The sequence below is a fragment of the Pelophylax lessonae genome (assembly GCF_965119305.1).
Source record: "Pelophylax lessonae genome assembly, chromosome: 11".
In the NCBI taxonomy this organism is placed as follows: Eukaryota; Metazoa; Chordata; class Amphibia; order Anura; family Ranidae; genus Pelophylax; species Pelophylax lessonae.
Genome location: NC_138778.1, coordinates 60,117,464 through 60,136,118, shown reverse-complemented (window position 1 = coordinate 60,136,118; position 18,655 = coordinate 60,117,464).

Here is an 18,655-nt window from a genome sequence, read left to right as displayed (position 1 = left end):
TGATATTAGTGCACATATTTATCTAACTTATATTTTCAGTAAGAAATACACTAAACTTAATTTTAGCACACACACACACAAACACAGCACATTACTATTTTTTTGGGGAAAATATAAAATATGAGGTTGCAGCAAGTAAATAGATACCAAACAGTATAAGCCTTAAAAATTGCATGTGCCTGTGAAACAGTGACATAAGTTGTTACCCAATATTTTATATAGGCAACTTTTCAAAGTCTATACAGGCTATCAAACTAAAGTTCACTATAAATGATGGCCCTAGAATTATCACTTACATTCCAGCATGCACAGTGATACCTAATATGTGTAGTGCGACTGTTGTTTATGTAGGTAGTGGCACCCAGCACATGAGTTTCTATTGGACCCGCATCAATCTGACAAGGAAGTAGTCTCTGCATGAAAGTCCAGATGGCATCCTGGAAGATTCCCCAGACTCTTTCTACAGGCAAGTGGCATAAAGAATAAGTGATAAATAAAATTGGTGCGCTTTTCAAATTTTCTTATACATTCACTTAATAACAAATAAATAATGATATAAATAACCAAACAAAGGGGGAACATCAGTGTGTGGGGAACATCAGTGGACTGTCTGGGGGAAACCAGTGGCCATGGCTGCGCACTAGGGTTCAGTGCACCCTAGGTGGCTGTCTAGTTCCCCTAGCGGTAGCGCCGGCCCTGAGAGGGGTAATAACCATTTTCTAATCAATCAAAAAACTACACTGCTCAAAAAATTAAAGGAACACTTTGAAAACACATCAGATCTCAATGGGTAAAAATGTCATGCTGGATATCTATACTGAAATGGACTGGGTAATGTGTTAGGAACAAAAGGATGTCGCATTGTATGATGAAAACAAAAATTATCAACCTACAGAGAGCTGAATTTAAAGACATCCCAGAAAATCAAAGTGAAAAATGATTCAGAAGGCTAGTCCATTTTGCTGACATTTCATTGAGGCAACTCAAAATGGTACTGTTGTATTGCCCCCCTGTGCTTGTATGCATGCCTGACAATGTCGGGGCATACTCCTAATGAGATGACGGATGGTGACCTGGGGTATTTCCTCTAAGATCTGGACTAGAGCATCACTGAGCTCCTAAACAGACTGAGGTGCAACCTTGTGGAGTCAGATGGACCAAAACATAATGTCTCAGAGGTGTTCTATTGGATTTAAGTCAAGCGAGTGTGGGGGCCATTCAGTGGTATCAATTCCTTCATCCACCAGGAACTGGCTGCATACTCTTGCCACATGAGGCTGGGCATTGTTGTGCACCAGAAGGACCCAGTGCACCAGCGTAGGGTCTGACAATGGGTACAAGGATTTCATCCTGATATATAATGGCAGTCAGGCTGCCATTGTCTAGGCCTGTAAAGGTCTGTACATCCCTCCATGGATATGCCTCCTCAGGCCATCACTGATCCACCACCAGACCTGTCATGCTAAACGATGTTACAGGCAGTATAACGTTCTCCACAGTTTCTCCAGACCCTTTCACGTCTGTCACATGTGCTCAGGAAAAACCTGCTCTCATCTGTAAAAAGTGCAGGGTGCCAGTGGCAGACCTATCAATTCTGGTGTTCAATGGCAAATCCTGATCGAGCTCCACGGTGCTGGGCAGTGAGCACAGGGCCCACTAGAGGAATTCAGGCCCTCAGACCACCCTCATTCAGTCTGTTTCTGATTGTTTGCTGGAGGTCATTTTGTAGGGCTCTGACAGTGCTCATCATGTTCCTCCTTGCACAAAAGAGCAGATACCGGGCCTACAAATGAGTTAAGGACCTTCTACGGCCCTGTCCAGCTCTCCTAGAGTAACTACCCGTCTCCTGCAATCTCCTCCATGCTCTTGAGTTTGTGCTGGGAGACACAGCAAACCTTCTGGCAATGACATGTATTGGTGTGCCATCCTGGAGGAGTTGGACTGCTTGTGCAACCTCTATAGGTTCCAGGTATAGCCTCATGCTACCAGTAGTGACACTGACCCTAGACAAATGCAAAACTAGTGAAAAACAGTCAGAAAAGATGAGATTAAAAAAATGTAATTGGCCTCCACCTGTAAAACCATTCCTGTTTTGGGGGGTCATCTCATTGTTGCCAATCTAGTTCACCTGTTGTTAATGTCATTAACACCAAAGCAGCTGAAACTGATTAACAACCCTCTCTGCTACTTAACTGACCAGATCAATATCCCAGGAGTTTAAATTACTTGATGCTATACTCTGATTAAAAAGTGTTCCCTTTACGTTTTTTGAGCAGTGCAAAAAGGTTTTGGCTTTAAGTACACTTTAAATCAACAAAAGACTGTAGTAATCTGGCAACGGAAATCATTTGAATTGATTTATTGATCCTGAAGACAAGATCCAACATTGGTGTGCGCCAAGGCCAAAGAAGAGTAGCAGGGAGTTTCAAACAGGTCTAAAAGTCTGACAGAGGGCCTAAGTGAAAACTGAAGGAAAAACATTTGTTCCTAAAAAAAAAAAAAAAAAGGTCTACTGACAGAAATCAGCATCACAGAAAAGCAGCATGGATTTCCTATCAACCTTGAAGGCCTGACAAAGGACACGCCAAGTGGAAAACATAAGAAATCTATTCACTGAAAATACTGCATATTCAGAAAAATCTACTGACTTTCTGAAAGTTAGTGGCTACACAACAAGTAAGCTCAATTAACTCCTAGCATTGAAGGCTCGCAGAAAGACTCAATCCTAAAATACTCCAGAAAAATGTAAACATTGAAAACATATACAGTTGGGAAAAAAGATCCATCTTTGAGGTTTTAGAGTTGACCATTTACATTGTTGTTAAATAAACAATTTTCTTGCTTTGTGCACCACTAGCATCAAATACAACTAAGGCCTGTTTAGAGGAACCCTTGCCAACCTGTTATTATGAGCTAAAACTAGCATTGAATTCTTGGCATGCCAAATTCTGTTTCCAATATACATTTTTGGAATTTATACACCTCTAAGGCCCTGTTCGCACCTGAGCATTTTTCAGCTCGTAAAACGCTCATCTCTAAAGTCTCAAAACACCCAACAAGCAAAATCCTGTTCATTTCAATAACCCCTGTTCACATATAAAGGTTTGGTTGCCTGAAGAAAAATGCCTGAAGCTCAAAACAGTACATGGGCTTCTTTTTTGGCAGATTACAGATTTGTAAGATGTCAATGCCCACCTCCAAATACCTGCAAAAAACGTCTGAAAAACGCCCAAAAAATGCCTGAAAAACGCCCAAATAACGCCTGAAAAAGATACGTTCAGGTGTGAATGGACCTAAATCAAGGAATTTGCTGCAACATTTCTCTGAAGGAATCTATACTAATAACTACATATACCAAGGTACAGTACATTTGCACAATACATGGAATACCAGGAATCTTTGAATATACTGTATGTACTGTTATTAATCTTTTATTACATAAAGCTTGTATTATTTCCATACTGGTCTGCATCTATATACTGTACTTATGGTTAATGTTACCTGCTGGCTGCAGTAGTTGCTCTGCTCCCAATTACTTTGATTATATTCAGGGGCGGCCCTCCATTGGCCCTCCATGCAAGACGCCGGACACATGAAGTTCAATGTTTTTTTTTTTTGAAGCACGTGATTAGAGCCAGAGGCTCTAATAGGCTTCATTAAAGGATGGGGTCGGGGCGCAGCACACAGTTGTGTGGCAATAGCGAATGAGTATTCGCTATTGTCACATGAATCCTCCTCCTGGCCAGTCAGGAAGCAGGTCCTGAGACCCGTTTCCCAATTGCCCGAAAGGAGAAGCCATGCCATTGGCCATGGAGGAGGAGACGCAGGAGACTGAAGGAGAAGAAGCCTCCGCCGCCGCTGCTGCTGCCGCTGCCTGCCCTCCCTCCACATGTCCAGGCAGGGTGAGTAAGCCGGCGACCGGGGGGGGGGGGTTTTGGTGTGGTCTGGGGGGGTATGGTGGGGTCCATCTGCCACCCCCCCGGCCCATGGAGCACCAGCCGCCACTGATTATATTACTGATTATACTGATTCATTTCCCATCGAGGAAATCCCTGCTGTTCACAGATGCCCTGTCCTGGGTGGAGGCACTGCCAACTTTATTTACCTACAGGTTTAGCACAATATCCCAATATCCTGTTTGGGGAGGGCCATTTATTATAACACCACCCCTCCACTAAGAGGGCTGCATGTGCTTTACATTTCTGACCCCTTTTTAATGTATACCTTTTTAATTTGATCTTCTGAGTTTTCTGCAGCTGGTGCTATGTTCAAGCATGTGACAAGGTTGCAATAGAATGTTATGTTTCATGTTTTATGTTTCAGCCACTACAGCCTCTACCACTATTCATTTAAATGTTATTTTCTTTAAACTGGTCCACTGTTCTGAACAGTTGTGTATTTTGGTGACATGGCACAAAAAGTTATTTTCTTGCCCATATAGGATAAGATGATATAATACATGCTCTCTTGTTCATTTTTATCTGGTATTTGAGAAAGTTGCTTTTAAGTTTCAGTAAATACTGCATGTACAATAGATTCTCTTCTGTATGGCCAAAATATAAAAAGCCGTTATGTAAAAGTAATACATATAGTGTGCATATTTTCAAACAATCCCGGATTTGACGGGACAGTCCCACCTTTTAGCCAGCTGCACTTTCCCTGTTCTTGATATTTAGTAAATGCGGTAAATGCAAATTTGTTCACTGTCCCACTTAGCCAACGATTGGGTCTGCAGGGAGCCCTGGGGGGGAGAGGCAAGGGCTGCCTATAACTCACCTCTTCACCTTCTTGTAGGTTAGGTTGTCTTTTTGACTCTTGGGGTTCTTCAATATCTCCCTAGGCAGTCGGATTTGGTGGGTGGGTCCAGGAGTGTGTCTGCCTCCTTCACTCCTCCCACAGGTGGCTGCTTCATTCTGGCTGATCCTGCAGCTAAGGATGGGAAGGAGGAGGATCAGGGATAGCAGCCAGGGGAGTCTTTAAACCCCAGCCATGCTGTAAGTGACTGAGTGCCTTATCACTACAAACGGTCTTATCCTGACACTATATTGCCCTAACCTGACACTATACTGACCTCATCTGACACTAGTGTCCTATCCTGAAACTATACTGCCCTAACCTGATGCTACACTGCCTTATGGTGGCCATACACTATCCAAAATATTGGCCGAAATTCAGTCATTTGGACAGTTAATTTGTTTTTTGGCCAGTTAATGGGCACAAATCAGTAATCGGTTGTGAGGTTTTTGAGCCAAAAATACGAAGGACAAGTATGGAAATTGTCTGCCAAACGAACAATAAATTGAAAGATTAATGTGTTTCCCTTCCAACCTGTTTGCACTAGATATATGTGAAAAAAAAAAAAAAACGAATTCATTTATGTCATTGAATGATTTATCGGCGAATACATGATGGCACTATCGTCTGCTCTCACGGCCGAGTGTTCATTTTTAAAAAATGAGTTTGAACAATTTTTCGTATAGTGTATTGCCAGCATTAATCTGACACTATACTGACCTGACAATCCTAGCCTGACATTATACAACCCTATCCTGACACTATACAAACCTAACCTTACATTGTACTGCTTTAGCCTGACTCTATACAGCATAGTCTGCCACTATAGTTTTCCAGCCTGACAGTATAGAGCTCTAGTCTGACATTGTACTGCTCTAGCCTTACACTATACTGCCCTAGCCTGACACTATACTGCCCTAGCCTGACACTATAAAGCCTTAGCCTGACACTTTGCTGCCCTAGGCTGACATTTTACAGCCCTAACCTGACACTTTGCTACCCTAGAATGACACTATACAGCCCTAGACTGACACTTTGCTGCCCTAGCTTGACACTTTACAGCCATAGCATGAAACTATATTGCCCTAACCTGACACTATACTGCCCTAGCCTGACACTATACAGCCCTAGCCTGATACTTTGCTGCCCTAAGCTGACACTATATAGCCCTAGCCTGACACTTTGCTGCTCTAGCTTGACACTATACAGCCATAGCATGACACAATATTTCCCTAACCTGACACTATACTGCCCTAGCCTAACACTATACAGCACTAGCCTGACATTTTGCTGCCCTTATATGACACTATACAGCCCTAGCCTTATACTTTGCTGCCCTAGATTGACACTATACGGCCATAGCATGACACTATATTGCCCTAACCTGACACTTTGCTGCCCTAGGCTGACCATATACAGCCATAGCATGACACTATATTGCCCTAACCTGACACTATACTGCCCTAGCCTGACACTATACAGCCATAGCATGACACTATATTGCCCTAACTTGACACACTATACTGCCCTAATCTAACACTTTACTGCCCTAACCTGACACTATACTGCCCTAGCATGACACTATACTGCTCTGGCCTGACATTATATCGCTCTAGCCTGCCACTATACTGCCCAAGCAGTATATTCCACCCAGTGTCAGCTATGCTAGGTACTTTACTGCCACCATATACTTGTTGGGCATATTATGTTGCACAGGACAACTTTGTTATTTAATTGTTATGCATGTAGTGATTTTTCACCTGATTTGAATGATTGTTTATGTAATTATTGTCTGCAGTCCTTCGTTAAAACCTTGGAATCAGGGTTTACATGCTTACTTTTGCTACTAGTGTTTTTTTACTACGAGTGTACTTTTGTGTTTGTTAAGCCCTATAACTTACAGCTCTCTTATATACTGTATGTTTGATTAAAGTATGGCATTAGGTTAACAATATGCTGCTTGTAAAACCACTCCCATTTTAAATAAATGCCCGTCCCAAAATATAAAGTACATTTTCCACCTACAATGGCTTTCTGGATCCACAGGGTAAAAAGGCAGCCCTGGAAATGTTTTTAAAATGTTGGCAACTATGCCAAGAAATAAGCATGAAAAATCTTTTTCTTTTTTTTTTTTTTACAAAACACAGCAAGATAATTCATGTTATGTTACGTGCACCCTACATTCTGCTTTGTTTTGGTTAATTACAAATCAAAGTTCAGCCTCTTGACCAGGCTATAGACCGCGTGGGAGACAGTCAGAGGTGGTAGGTATGGATCTGCAGGAGGTGGCATAACTAAGTGTATTGAGAGGGTTATATATTCCTCAATTCCTCAATTGTCCTTTAAGTCTTTAATCTGTTCAAGTAAAACATTATTGTGCCTAAAAACAAAGGCCTGTTCTTGCAGAATAATGGTATAATTGTTTGTCTTTGTTTTACTGTTATTTCTGAAAAGAGGTTTGCTTTTAGAATTCCGGAAACGCTGCATGTATGCTACTTTCCTTTCTTTGCAGTGTAGACAGTAAAAGTCTATTGAAAATTACCAAAAAATTCACTCTATCCAAAACAAAAAAAAGAAAAGTTTTTTTTTCCTATAGTTATACTTGTGGGCAGGTGCAAAAATGGTTAACTATATATTGTACTTTATTGGTGTGCCTTCCCCTGAACGTGTCACTTCCTGTGTTTAGGAGAGTGATAAATACAGGAGGGCGTTGGGTCTCATGGTCCTCTTTGGAGTCGGGAGTGTGACCATACATGTGGAGATTTGATTGGTTGTGCTAACAGTGGAGTTACCCCACAGTGGGACCCTGGCACAGGTCTAAAAACTAGACTTATTTCACCTCATGGGGGGTCACCCTTGCATTAAACAGGTTTAAGCACCACAGCACTTAGGCAAGAGCTAATTTATGATGTTCTGCATTATGGAAGATGCACTGTATTATAATCTGTTCTGCTTGAAATGATTAAGAATTTTTTGTAAAGGATTCTGAATTCACAAGTAAAAAAGTCAAGTAGAGATTGTGTGGAGAAGAGTCGACTGCTTAAATGACACCTCCTCCTGAGAAACATCTGAAAGGCTTTTTGGACATTGAAGAAGTACTGTACCCGTGACAACTCAGAAGCCAATTTGTTGTATTACTCTCCTGGTGGCATCTAAATAGAGGAACACCTTATTGTGGATGTGCACCAATGCACACTCCTGAGGAACCTGCTTGATCTCCTGGTCACATGGTATATGAGGATTGCATTGAAAGGAATGGATTGCGACTTTACAGCTGTGTGGACCATACTATGTTTTCTGCTGGCCCAGTGCAAACCCCTGCGTTTTTGCTCATCTGTGAGAACATTTGAGCAACAGCATCTGGTGAGTTGCCACTTCTCCTGACCTTACTTTTGGCACTTGGTGGTGGTAAAGAGGTGAACCCGATAAGACTTCACGAGCTGACGGCTGTTTTATTGAACATTTTATGATATATTTTAAAAGGACTCTGTGATGTCTAAAGTGGAAGTTCAGTGTCATTTTTAGTTAACTGTACATTTCCTATGTGTCGCATGTAGTCCTGTTGAGCCAATTTTATATTGACTCTTGCGCTACTATTTTTTCATCTTATGCTAAAATGACACGGCACCGTCCCCAATCAAAATATTAAAATAGCAGCAAATCCAGATATGCAAGGAAGGCAAAAGGATAAGGGAATGATAAAAATAGGGGAAAAATCAAGCATCTCTGGACAAAAGGGGGATTTAATTGTTCCAAGTAAACGCTGTATGAACCAAAAAATGTATAAAAATATAAAAATGTATTTAGACATAAAGGTTATAACAGAATTTTTTAAACTAAAATAGGGATGATCATAATCATTGTACACATTTCAATACATATCTCCAATAAGGAGGCGTGTGTAAAGATTCACTGATGTATCTACGCATTTCGCTATAGGAGCTTAAGCTTAAGCTCCTATAGTGAAATGCGTAGATCCATCAGTGAATCTTTACACACGCCTCCTTATTGGAGATATGTATTGAAATGTGTACAATGATTATGATCATCCCTATTTTTAATTTATTTTTCTGTTATAACCTTTATGTCTAAATAAATTTTGATATTTTTATACATTTTTTGGTTCATACAGTGTTTTCTTGGCACAATTAAATCCCCCTTTTGTCCAGAGATGCTTGATTTTCCCCCTATCTTTCCCATTCCCTTATCCCTTTGCCTCCCTTGCATATCTGGATTTGCTGCTATTTTCAAGTAAAAAAAGTCACTGGTTAAGTGACGGCATCTGGCCTCGTTCATGTGAAGAATCTACTTGCATCCAGGTCTTTGGGATTGCTCTTCATAACCCTTTGTAGACTAGAATAGAGAGATTTTACCATGCCAATTCTTGTGGATTGTCAAAAGGTGGATATTGGAGCTATTGCCTACTTAAGGGCAGAGTCAACAGTTTGTGGTACAAGGTGGAAAGTGTAATTAAAGAAAAAGAGGATTCCCAAAGGTGGAATAGGGGAGAGCGATGGTATAACCCCCTAAGGGGTATGTGTATGTTTGACCTAAAAGTGTTTATTGGTCAACAACAGAGGTGAGAGCATAATGAGCACAGAGGGTTGAAGCACTTTAATGAAGCTTGAAATGTATCACCAAGTACGGTACTTCTTTCTTTACAAGCACTGGAGTTGGACTGATTTACATGTATATAGCACAGGAATGCACACACATACCAAAGACGCATGTATAAAAGGTACATTTTCTGGTAAAATGCTTAGGCACGGTTAACATTTATATATTTTTCCTATAAAATAACAAGTCTTGATTTTGCATCTGTTACAACAAACATTTTGAGAAGGCCACAGGTCCACTTGATCAATGATGGAGCATTTTCTGATTTGACACCAATATCACCAGCAAAACTGAAACGTATCCTTACATATTAAGTTATTCCTCTCCATCCACAAACATAGTTAAATAGTTAGTCTGGTTAAAAAAAGACACAAGTCCATCTAGTTCAACCAAAAAAAGGGAAAAAACATACAAAGCTATGTACACAATCCTATACCCACAGTTGATCCAGACAAAGGCAAAAAAAAAAAAAAACAGCAAAGCATGAACCAATTCTCTACTGCAGGGGAGAAAACTTCCTTCCTGATCTCAGAGAGGCAATCAGATGTTTCATGGATCAACTTTACCTTTAAATGTTAGTATCCAGTTATATTATGTACATTTAGGAAATAATCCAGGTCTTTTTTAAAGCAATCTACTGAGCTGGCCAGAACCAGGTCTTGGAGTCTTTTCCACATTTACATTTTCACAGCTCTTACTGTGAAGAAACATTTCCGTATTTAGAGATCTCTTTTCCTCTAGATGTAAAGAGTGCCCCCTTGTCCTGTGATGACCTTAAAGTGAATAACCCAATGCCAAGTTCACTATATGGACCCCTTATGTATTTATACATGTTGATCATATCCCCCCTTTAGCTCCTCTTTTCAAAGAAAACATTCAGTTCCTCTAATATTTCCTCATAGCTGAGCTCCTCCATGCCTCTTATCAGTTTGGTTTCCCTTCTTTGCACTTTCTACCGTTCCCTGATATTGTTTTTGTGAACGGGTGCCAAAAGCTGAACTGCATATTCTAGATGGGGCCTTACTAATGATTTGTACAGGGGTAAAATGATATTGGTCTCTCTGCAGTCCATACCTCTCTTAATACAAGAAAGGACTTTGCTCACTTTGGATACTGCAGCTTGGCATTGCATGCTATTATTAAGCTTAGGATCTACCAGAACACCCAGATCCTTCTCCACCATTGATTCCCCCAGTTGCACCCCTCCTAGTATGTATGATGCATGCATATTCTTAGCCCCCAAATGCATAACTTTACATGTAATAACATTAAACCTCATCTGTCACATAGTTACCCATTAAACAATGCATTTAGGTCAGCTTGTAAGTTGAAGACATATTGTAAGGACGTTATTCCACTTCATAGCTTGGTGTCATCTGCAAAGACTGAAATGATACTTTTAATCCCAGACCCTTTATCATTTATAAATGTAATAGAAAGAAAGGGTCCCAACACAGATCCTTGGGGTACACCACTGATAACCTTAGACCATTCAGAGTAAGAATAATTAACCACTATTCTTTGATTTCTATCTCTTGACCAGTTTCCTATCCATTTACAAATTGATCTTTCCAAGCCTGTAGACTTTACCTTACACATTAGCCGTGTGTGGGGAACTGTGTCAAACGCTTTTGCAAAATCCAAGCATACCATGTCCACAGCCACCCCTCTGTCCAAAGTTGTACTTACCTCCTTATGAAAAGAAATCAGGTTTGTTTGAGAACGTCTGTCTTTCATGAATCCATGCTGTCTGTTGCCTAAAATTTTTTTTCCAGCAAGAACTCATCTATGTGGTCTTTTATTAAACTCTCCACTATCTTCCCACTATGGAAGTCTAACAAAAAGGTTTATAGATACTTGGTAAAGACTTTTAACCCATTTTTAATTATAGGCACTGTTAGATTTGTCTGTCTGTCTGCAGCAAGTCTGTCCTTGTTTCTTGATCCACCAGATCTGGTGAAAATAAGCTTCCTGACACCAAAGTGTTGTAAGCAATATTTTCAAAGGTTTATTTTGCCAAATTGGTAATATACAGTAAAAGAGATAGGCATTTCTTAAAAATTAGAATAACCAATTAAACATTACATTCTTATCAGTATTCCTACATAAAACAGAAACTAGGATAACTCAAGGTGTCTCATATAAGGAGTATCTATTTACAGAGAAATGAACCTGAAATAAGGAAATAAAACTAGAAAATATTACACATCTAAAATGGAGGCATTATTCAAGATAAATGCCAATTTATACATATACGTATGTTTCCTTTCAGTTTCCTCCCTTTTCTCACAAAGTGACAATACAGGATTCACCGAGTTTTGTTCCCAGCATGCATCTGGATCTTCTAAGAGCCTGTTAAAAATGCACATGCAAATTTTTGCAACAGCAGAGAGTACAAATATTAGTAATGCCCCATACACACGTGCAGATTATCTGAAGACTTTTGTCTGCAGACTTACCTTTTCTATGTAGTGCAAGGGCCTGCTGGATTGCATACAAATTGAAAGTGTTTAGGTTTGACCTCATATTATATGGTTTTGGTAAGTCTGCAGACAAAAGTCTTCAGATAATCTGCACGTGTGTACGGGGCATAAGAGACATAAGAAAATCAGCGTTCTTACTTTTTTTAAACCATCCAAAGCAATCTTTAAAACTTCCCAACCCTCTAAAAGGGTTTCAGCCATCCTCAGCTATGGACCGAGCTTGAGCTTGTAAAACATTCACCTGGGCTCTATGACTCTCAATGACTTCATAATAGTTTGGGATCTCAGCAGATGTATTTTATATCCATGTACAACACTCATAGTCAGTAGTCGATTCACATAGCCCAGTCAATGCTACACGCACTTCTATTTTCATCTCATTCATTAGCACCTGTTTCCTCAATGCCCGTATTTCAAAGTTCAGAAGACCCACCCCTAGCTGTGTTTCATTTATAATCTGATCCAGAAAAGTTAATGATTGTTTACCCTTTTCATCAATTCTCTTCCCTACCTAGTCTATGCAAGGAAGCATGACCATGCCTTGTCCAATGTTTTAAATAGTTCCCGCTTGTACCTATGTTTTAAAGGCTATCAGTCATAAGTATTAGTCTGTAAAGCAGGGGTGGGGAACCTTTTTTCTGCCAAGGGCCATTTGGGTATTTATAAAATTATTTGGGGGCCGTACAAAATTATCACCTTAAAAATTAGCCTTTTATATTTGGTCTAACATTTAATTAACTCACCCCTAATGTGATGGCTGCAACTGCTTCTCTTTGGTGAGGTGTGTGATGTTAGATGGTATTGATGATGTTGCTACTCGCAACAGGTTTTCCAGGTTTGCATCGGTTAGTCTGGAGCGCAGTCAACTTTTTGGTGGTGGTAAGTTTTGAAAAGAACTGCTGGCGGGTACTGCTGGTGGGTATAGCTGGCTGGTACTGCTGGTGGGTACAGCTGGCTGGTACTGCTGTGGGTACTGCTGGCTCAGGCTGGTACTACTGGCTTGTACTGTGCTGTGAGTACTGCTGGCTGGTACTGCTGTGGGTACTGCTGGCTCAGGCTGGTACTGCTGGCTGGTACTGCTGTGGGTACTGCTGGCTCAGGCGGGTACTGCTGGCTCAGGCTGGTACTGCTGGCTGGTATTGCTGTGGATACTGCTGACTCAGGCTGGTACTGTGCTGTAGGTACTGCTGGCTGGTACTGTTGTAGGTACTGCTGACTCTGGCTGGTACTGCTGGCTCTGGCTGGTACTGCTGGCTCTGGCTAGTACTGCTGGTTCTGCTGTGTGTACTGCTGGTTCTGGCTGGTACTGCTGTGAGTACTGCTGGCTCTGGCTGGTACTGCTGGTTCTGGCTGGTACTACTGGCTCTGGCTGGTACTGCTGGCTCTGGCTGGAAGAGGTGATGTTTCCTGTATTGGTCACAGGCTGAGTGCATTTGATATTACTCCGCCTGTGACTCACTCAAACTGTCATAACGGAGCAGGAACTATACAGGAAGCATTGGCTGTATTCTGACAGATCAGCTGAGAGACACAGACTCAGCTGCATGGGGGGCCGGACCAGATGACTCCGAGGGCCGCATACGGCCCCCAAACCTTAGAACCTTATGTTCCCCACCCCTGCTGTAAAGCATCACTGTGTGTCCCATCCATCTCCCACCTGAACTCTACATTAATTTGTATCTAAACTAAACAATGTCCAACCATAGGCCCAACTTCAAACTACTTAATGTGTTCATTTCCTCTGTGTACTCTGGTCTCCTCTTACACTCTAAAGACATTCTGGCAGGCTAACTGGCTATTTTCTATATTTACCCCGGTAATATGTGTACATATTACCCATACACATATGTGTCACCATACTCTACACACCCGTCCCAAACCCATGCAATCAGGGAGCATTGAAGAAAACCATATGTAGCAAAACTTATGTTACAAATGAGCCATACTTAGCTTTACCTTTCTGTCTTCATTCAAGTAACATTGTTACATTTACTTCAGAGAAAACAAAATGCATTCAACATCTTCATACAAGCAACATTTCCACATACTTAGTTTGCAAACACAAAGAGCAACGTATACACACATATCTTACATTTCTGCAGTTTTACAATCTAAGTGGCCAGCTCATTGTTTTCAATATCAAAACAAGTCTCTTTGCTCTGAAACGTCTACAATCCAAAGACCAGTGCTTTTTTTTACTATCACTACTACTTGTACTACTTTTTTTACTATTACAAGGTTTCCTGAAGATACAACAGTTTTTGGGGTTGGGAGTGCCTTTTATTATATAATTTAGTTCAGGTGTATCCATGGGTTTAATGACTACATCATTTACCATTATAATATATAGAAATTGTATCACTGGTCTTACTTTTTGTCCTGATCGTAATGTAATAGGGGAATAAACCACTGTGGAGTCCGGCAATGAAGTGCTTGCCACACCCTTCCCTTCCCTTGGAGTTTCTTCTCCTCTTGCTCCCTGTTCCCCTCCTGTGCCATGCTGGCTATCTGGGAGTTGTTGTTCTACTTGTTTAACAGGGGCAGGGCCTGCTTGTGTGGGTGTAGACCCAGTACAATTTGGTCTTAAATCATCCACCTTCTTTAGTGGGAGAGAGTGGTATACTACATTATTGCTAGCTGGGGATGGTCCAGGGCTGACGGAACATTATAAAATACCTGTGGGGGCTCAGGAGTAAATCCCGGGGCATACTGCAACCAATTTAGTCCTCTCACCCTTCATGTCCCACTCTGAATTCCCTAAAAAACATGGAAATGCTTCTCTGTCCCCCAAACACAATCCCTTCACCATATTTATGTGGAACTCATCATTTGCTCCATCCCACGGAAAGGGACAAATTTCACTCCATGTTGTTAAATTATCAATCCATAGGTCTACATAATAATCATGCATGGGAGAGATTCTTATAACACACTCTTTACATGTTACATTTTTTTAACTCCTTTGTTATTTGCTCCGCTCTCTTTCTTTTTCTTTATAATATCACTTATTACTTTACGCAGAGGCATAGGTACATTGGACAGAGGTCCCTTACCATGGACTTTACCCATCTTAAAGCAAAACAGCAGTTAAGCAAAGCACTAAATATTACGGTGTCAGTGTCTATTCATCTTCACTGGAAGGCTGGCATGCACTGAAAAACACTGCCAAAACCTTTTTAGTTTAGAAGTTTAACACTTAAAGACACAGACACTGCAACAACCCTATTCTTTTACCTTTGAGCATCCCTTGCAGCAAACACTCTATGGCAACACAGATATCTTTATAGCACACTCCTGGGTAGGTGCTCGAGAGAAAGTAGTTTTTCTAGATCTTTTCTGCTTACGAGAAGGATTGCCAGGTAAATCTATATTGTTCTCTGCCTACCAGAGAGCAGGATCTGCTAGTGAGGTCTGCTCATTGTCCTCAGGTGCAGCTAAGTTTGCCTGAAGTGTTTCACAATGGTCCAATCGGGAGGCATATTGGACAGTGGGAGGAAACCTGGCAAATGAGTGCACAGGCATTTAGCACAGCCCTGGTGATTGGCAGAGGAAAGTACCTCAGTGCATGATGGGATACTGTATAAATGCCAAGAGCACATATGCTCTAGGTCTTTCAGCTGGAGAGCAGAGTCCTGGAGGGAGAGGGCAGCTGCCTCCTCCTCTGTAGAGGTTGCCATATGGCCTCAGGTGGTCGACCTGAGGGCCTAGAGTAGAGAGGTATTGAACCCGGAAGACCTGCAAAGCTGACTGAAAGGGAGACATTAGAAAAAATCTGATTCTGCTGTACAGTGAGTACAGATCTGTGTCATGGGGCCTGTCCTGAGGGGGGCCACCCCTTCAGCTAGAAGAGTCAGTGGATGAGTGTCAGTAAAGGGGATGCTAGAGAGTGTCTTAAAGATAATGTAGTTCATCAAGTCTGTTTCTGGAGAGAGAGCAACAAGACGTAACCCTTTCCATACCCTAGGCAGTATGGTAAAAGCAGTGTGACTGCTTCCACAAGTATCCTAGTGAGGCCAAGAGAGAGTTGTCCTTATCAACTTTTAACAGTTCAAGTTGAAGTAAACTCACTTTTCCCTTCTCCCATCAAAGTTCCACAATAAATACCAAAAACCCAAACCCCTGGACTATTCATTGAGTAACGAGCAAATGGGAGTAAGGATGAATGTGTGAACCCTAAGTGACTATCTGCAGGTTATCAGAGGAGGCCCAATGAGTCATCGGATAGTAAGCCCTATGGGGACAGTGCTACATCTAATTAACAGTTTCTTAACATGCAACAATTAAGCACTTGTACTTCTAAAATGGAACAGAGAAACGAGGACTTCCTGTGAATTCATAATATTATTCCTGCCTAGGCTTTATTCCTGAGGTTCCAAACTCTATTTCTTTTGAAGCTCCAAGCCTCAAAAAAATCCCAGTGAGACCCAGTCTAAAACAGGCAATCTGGCTATTAAACACAATCCCTGGGTCAAAAGGGGAGAATCAGGGTAAAACTAAAACGTATTGCTTAGCTTACCTGATCAGCCGCACTCTGTCCCACTTTCTGACACCATTTGTTAGATTTGTCTGCTTGTAGCCAATCTGTCCTTGTTTCTTGATCCGCCAGATCTGGGGAAAATAAGCTTCCTCACACCAAAGTGTTGTAAGCAATATTTTCAAAGGTTTATTATGGCACATTGGTACTATACAGTAAAAGAGATAGGCTTTTCCTAAAAATTAGAATAACCAATTAAATATTACATTCTTATCTGTATTCCTACGCAAAACAGAAACTAGGATAACTCAAGGTGTCTCATATAAGGAGTATCTATTTACAGAGCAATTAAACTGAAATAAGGAAATTAAACTAGAAACGATTATACTTCTAAAATTGAGGCATTATACAAGATGGATGCCAATTTAAACATATATGTTTCGTTTCAGGCACCACATTGGCCTTATGCCAATCCAGTGGTACTATTTCACTCATTAAAGAATCCCTTGAAATTATAAACAATGGCTTTGAAATGACAGTGCTCATTTCTTTTAGGATCTGTGGGTGTATGCCATCTGGTCCAGGTGCTTTATTCACCTTTATTCTGTAGCACACCCCCTAAGGACCAACGGATAAACTGGATCCCTCACTCCTGCACAGTCAGGCACACTGAATTTCACAGGCACTCCAGAGTCAGAAAACAGTCTGTGAATTTGTTTTTGTTATTTATTGAGGGTTAGTAACATGGATAGGGATGGAAGGTTATGGGATGCCCACATTAACTGCAGCAAACTTCGGAGACATTCTTCCTAGATACAGTCTATATACAGTCTCTATTTACAGCTTCAACTTCTTACTCCAGCACACGCTTGTTCTATGATGATCTCACAAGCCCCAGTCAGATATAGCAATGGCCCATTACAGGCAGGGACTCACAGCATGCGTAGAAGAGTAGAGGGGCACAGCTTGTACTTTCACCTAGCTTGAAAGATCTCTCTGTGGTAACAGATCCCAGCACCACCTCTTTAGGCCCTGCAAGCTCTCCTGGCTGCTGCAGCCCCTTTCACTAGCCCTCCAGGCTAACTTCTCCACACCAGTCCTCTAGTCTGACTCTTCATTAGCCCACCCCGTTGACTCTCACCAGCCAAACTGGCTGTGTAATGGAACAGGGCACCCCTGACCGGGTTCCTCCGTTGACAGATGCTCCTAGTGCTTCCCGAGGGGCTCCAAGCACTCCACCAGACACCGTAACCACTTCAGACCCCACGAACTGCCGCAGCTTGGTTAGGGTCTTGCAGTCTCCTACCCACCCTGGACCTCCGACAAGGCTCCAGGTTCCTGTGGGTGAACCTCTCTTTCCCCAGAGAGTGCAGTAGAACAAGCTCTTATACAAGCTCTTACAAGAGATTAGTGATTATCCAAGGGAGTATGGAGGACATAGCAATCCCTTGCAGCAGATTCCCGCAATAAGAGACAGAACTCTAGATTGAGGATGAAGGAACTCTAGAACAACTTTATTGAACAAGACTTATATACAGTTTTCACCCACAAGGTTACCACCCAGGTGGACCTTGTTGAAGACTGGACATAACATTCACCATCCAATAGGAACAGAGTTTTACACTCTCATACAGTGTACAAAATATACAATGTGGGACAACCCCCCCCCCCCTTTAGCATCCAATCCACATATCTTTATACATCCCATAATACTTTTCTCTTAAGGCAGACAGACAGAACAATGGGAGGTCATTAGCACTTAACAATGAGACAGGGCAATCCACATTCCCTCCCAATACACAAACAAATGGAAAACCTTTCTGACATTGAAAGATATGTAATATACACAGCATTTAGGAATTACAGATTTCATGGCAAATGGGAATAAATCTTAATATTTCTATATGGAGATATTGCTGACAAATATGAAGCAATCCAAACCATTACTTATCTGTCTTTAAATTCCAGTGACGGTGAATACTGTCACAGGCTGACTCACAGGAGATCTCGCAGGGAAGGATGAAGACTTAAGCACACCAGTGTCGTTAGGTAGACTGGCTACATGTGGCAGTCTCCCTCTTGTTAGTTCTCAACAATGCTGATCTACTCATGTTGTCCTCTCTCTTGCTCCTGTGCCTCCAGAAAGGGCATTCTCCTGTGTTTTGTAGCAGGAGCCTTCCAGCACCCGAGCCCCAGCCCAAGGTCACCACCCCAGACTAGGAGGCATCCCTGAGGGCCACGACAGCCTTCTCAGCACTGTATCTCCATCTTCCACGCAACTGCTCCT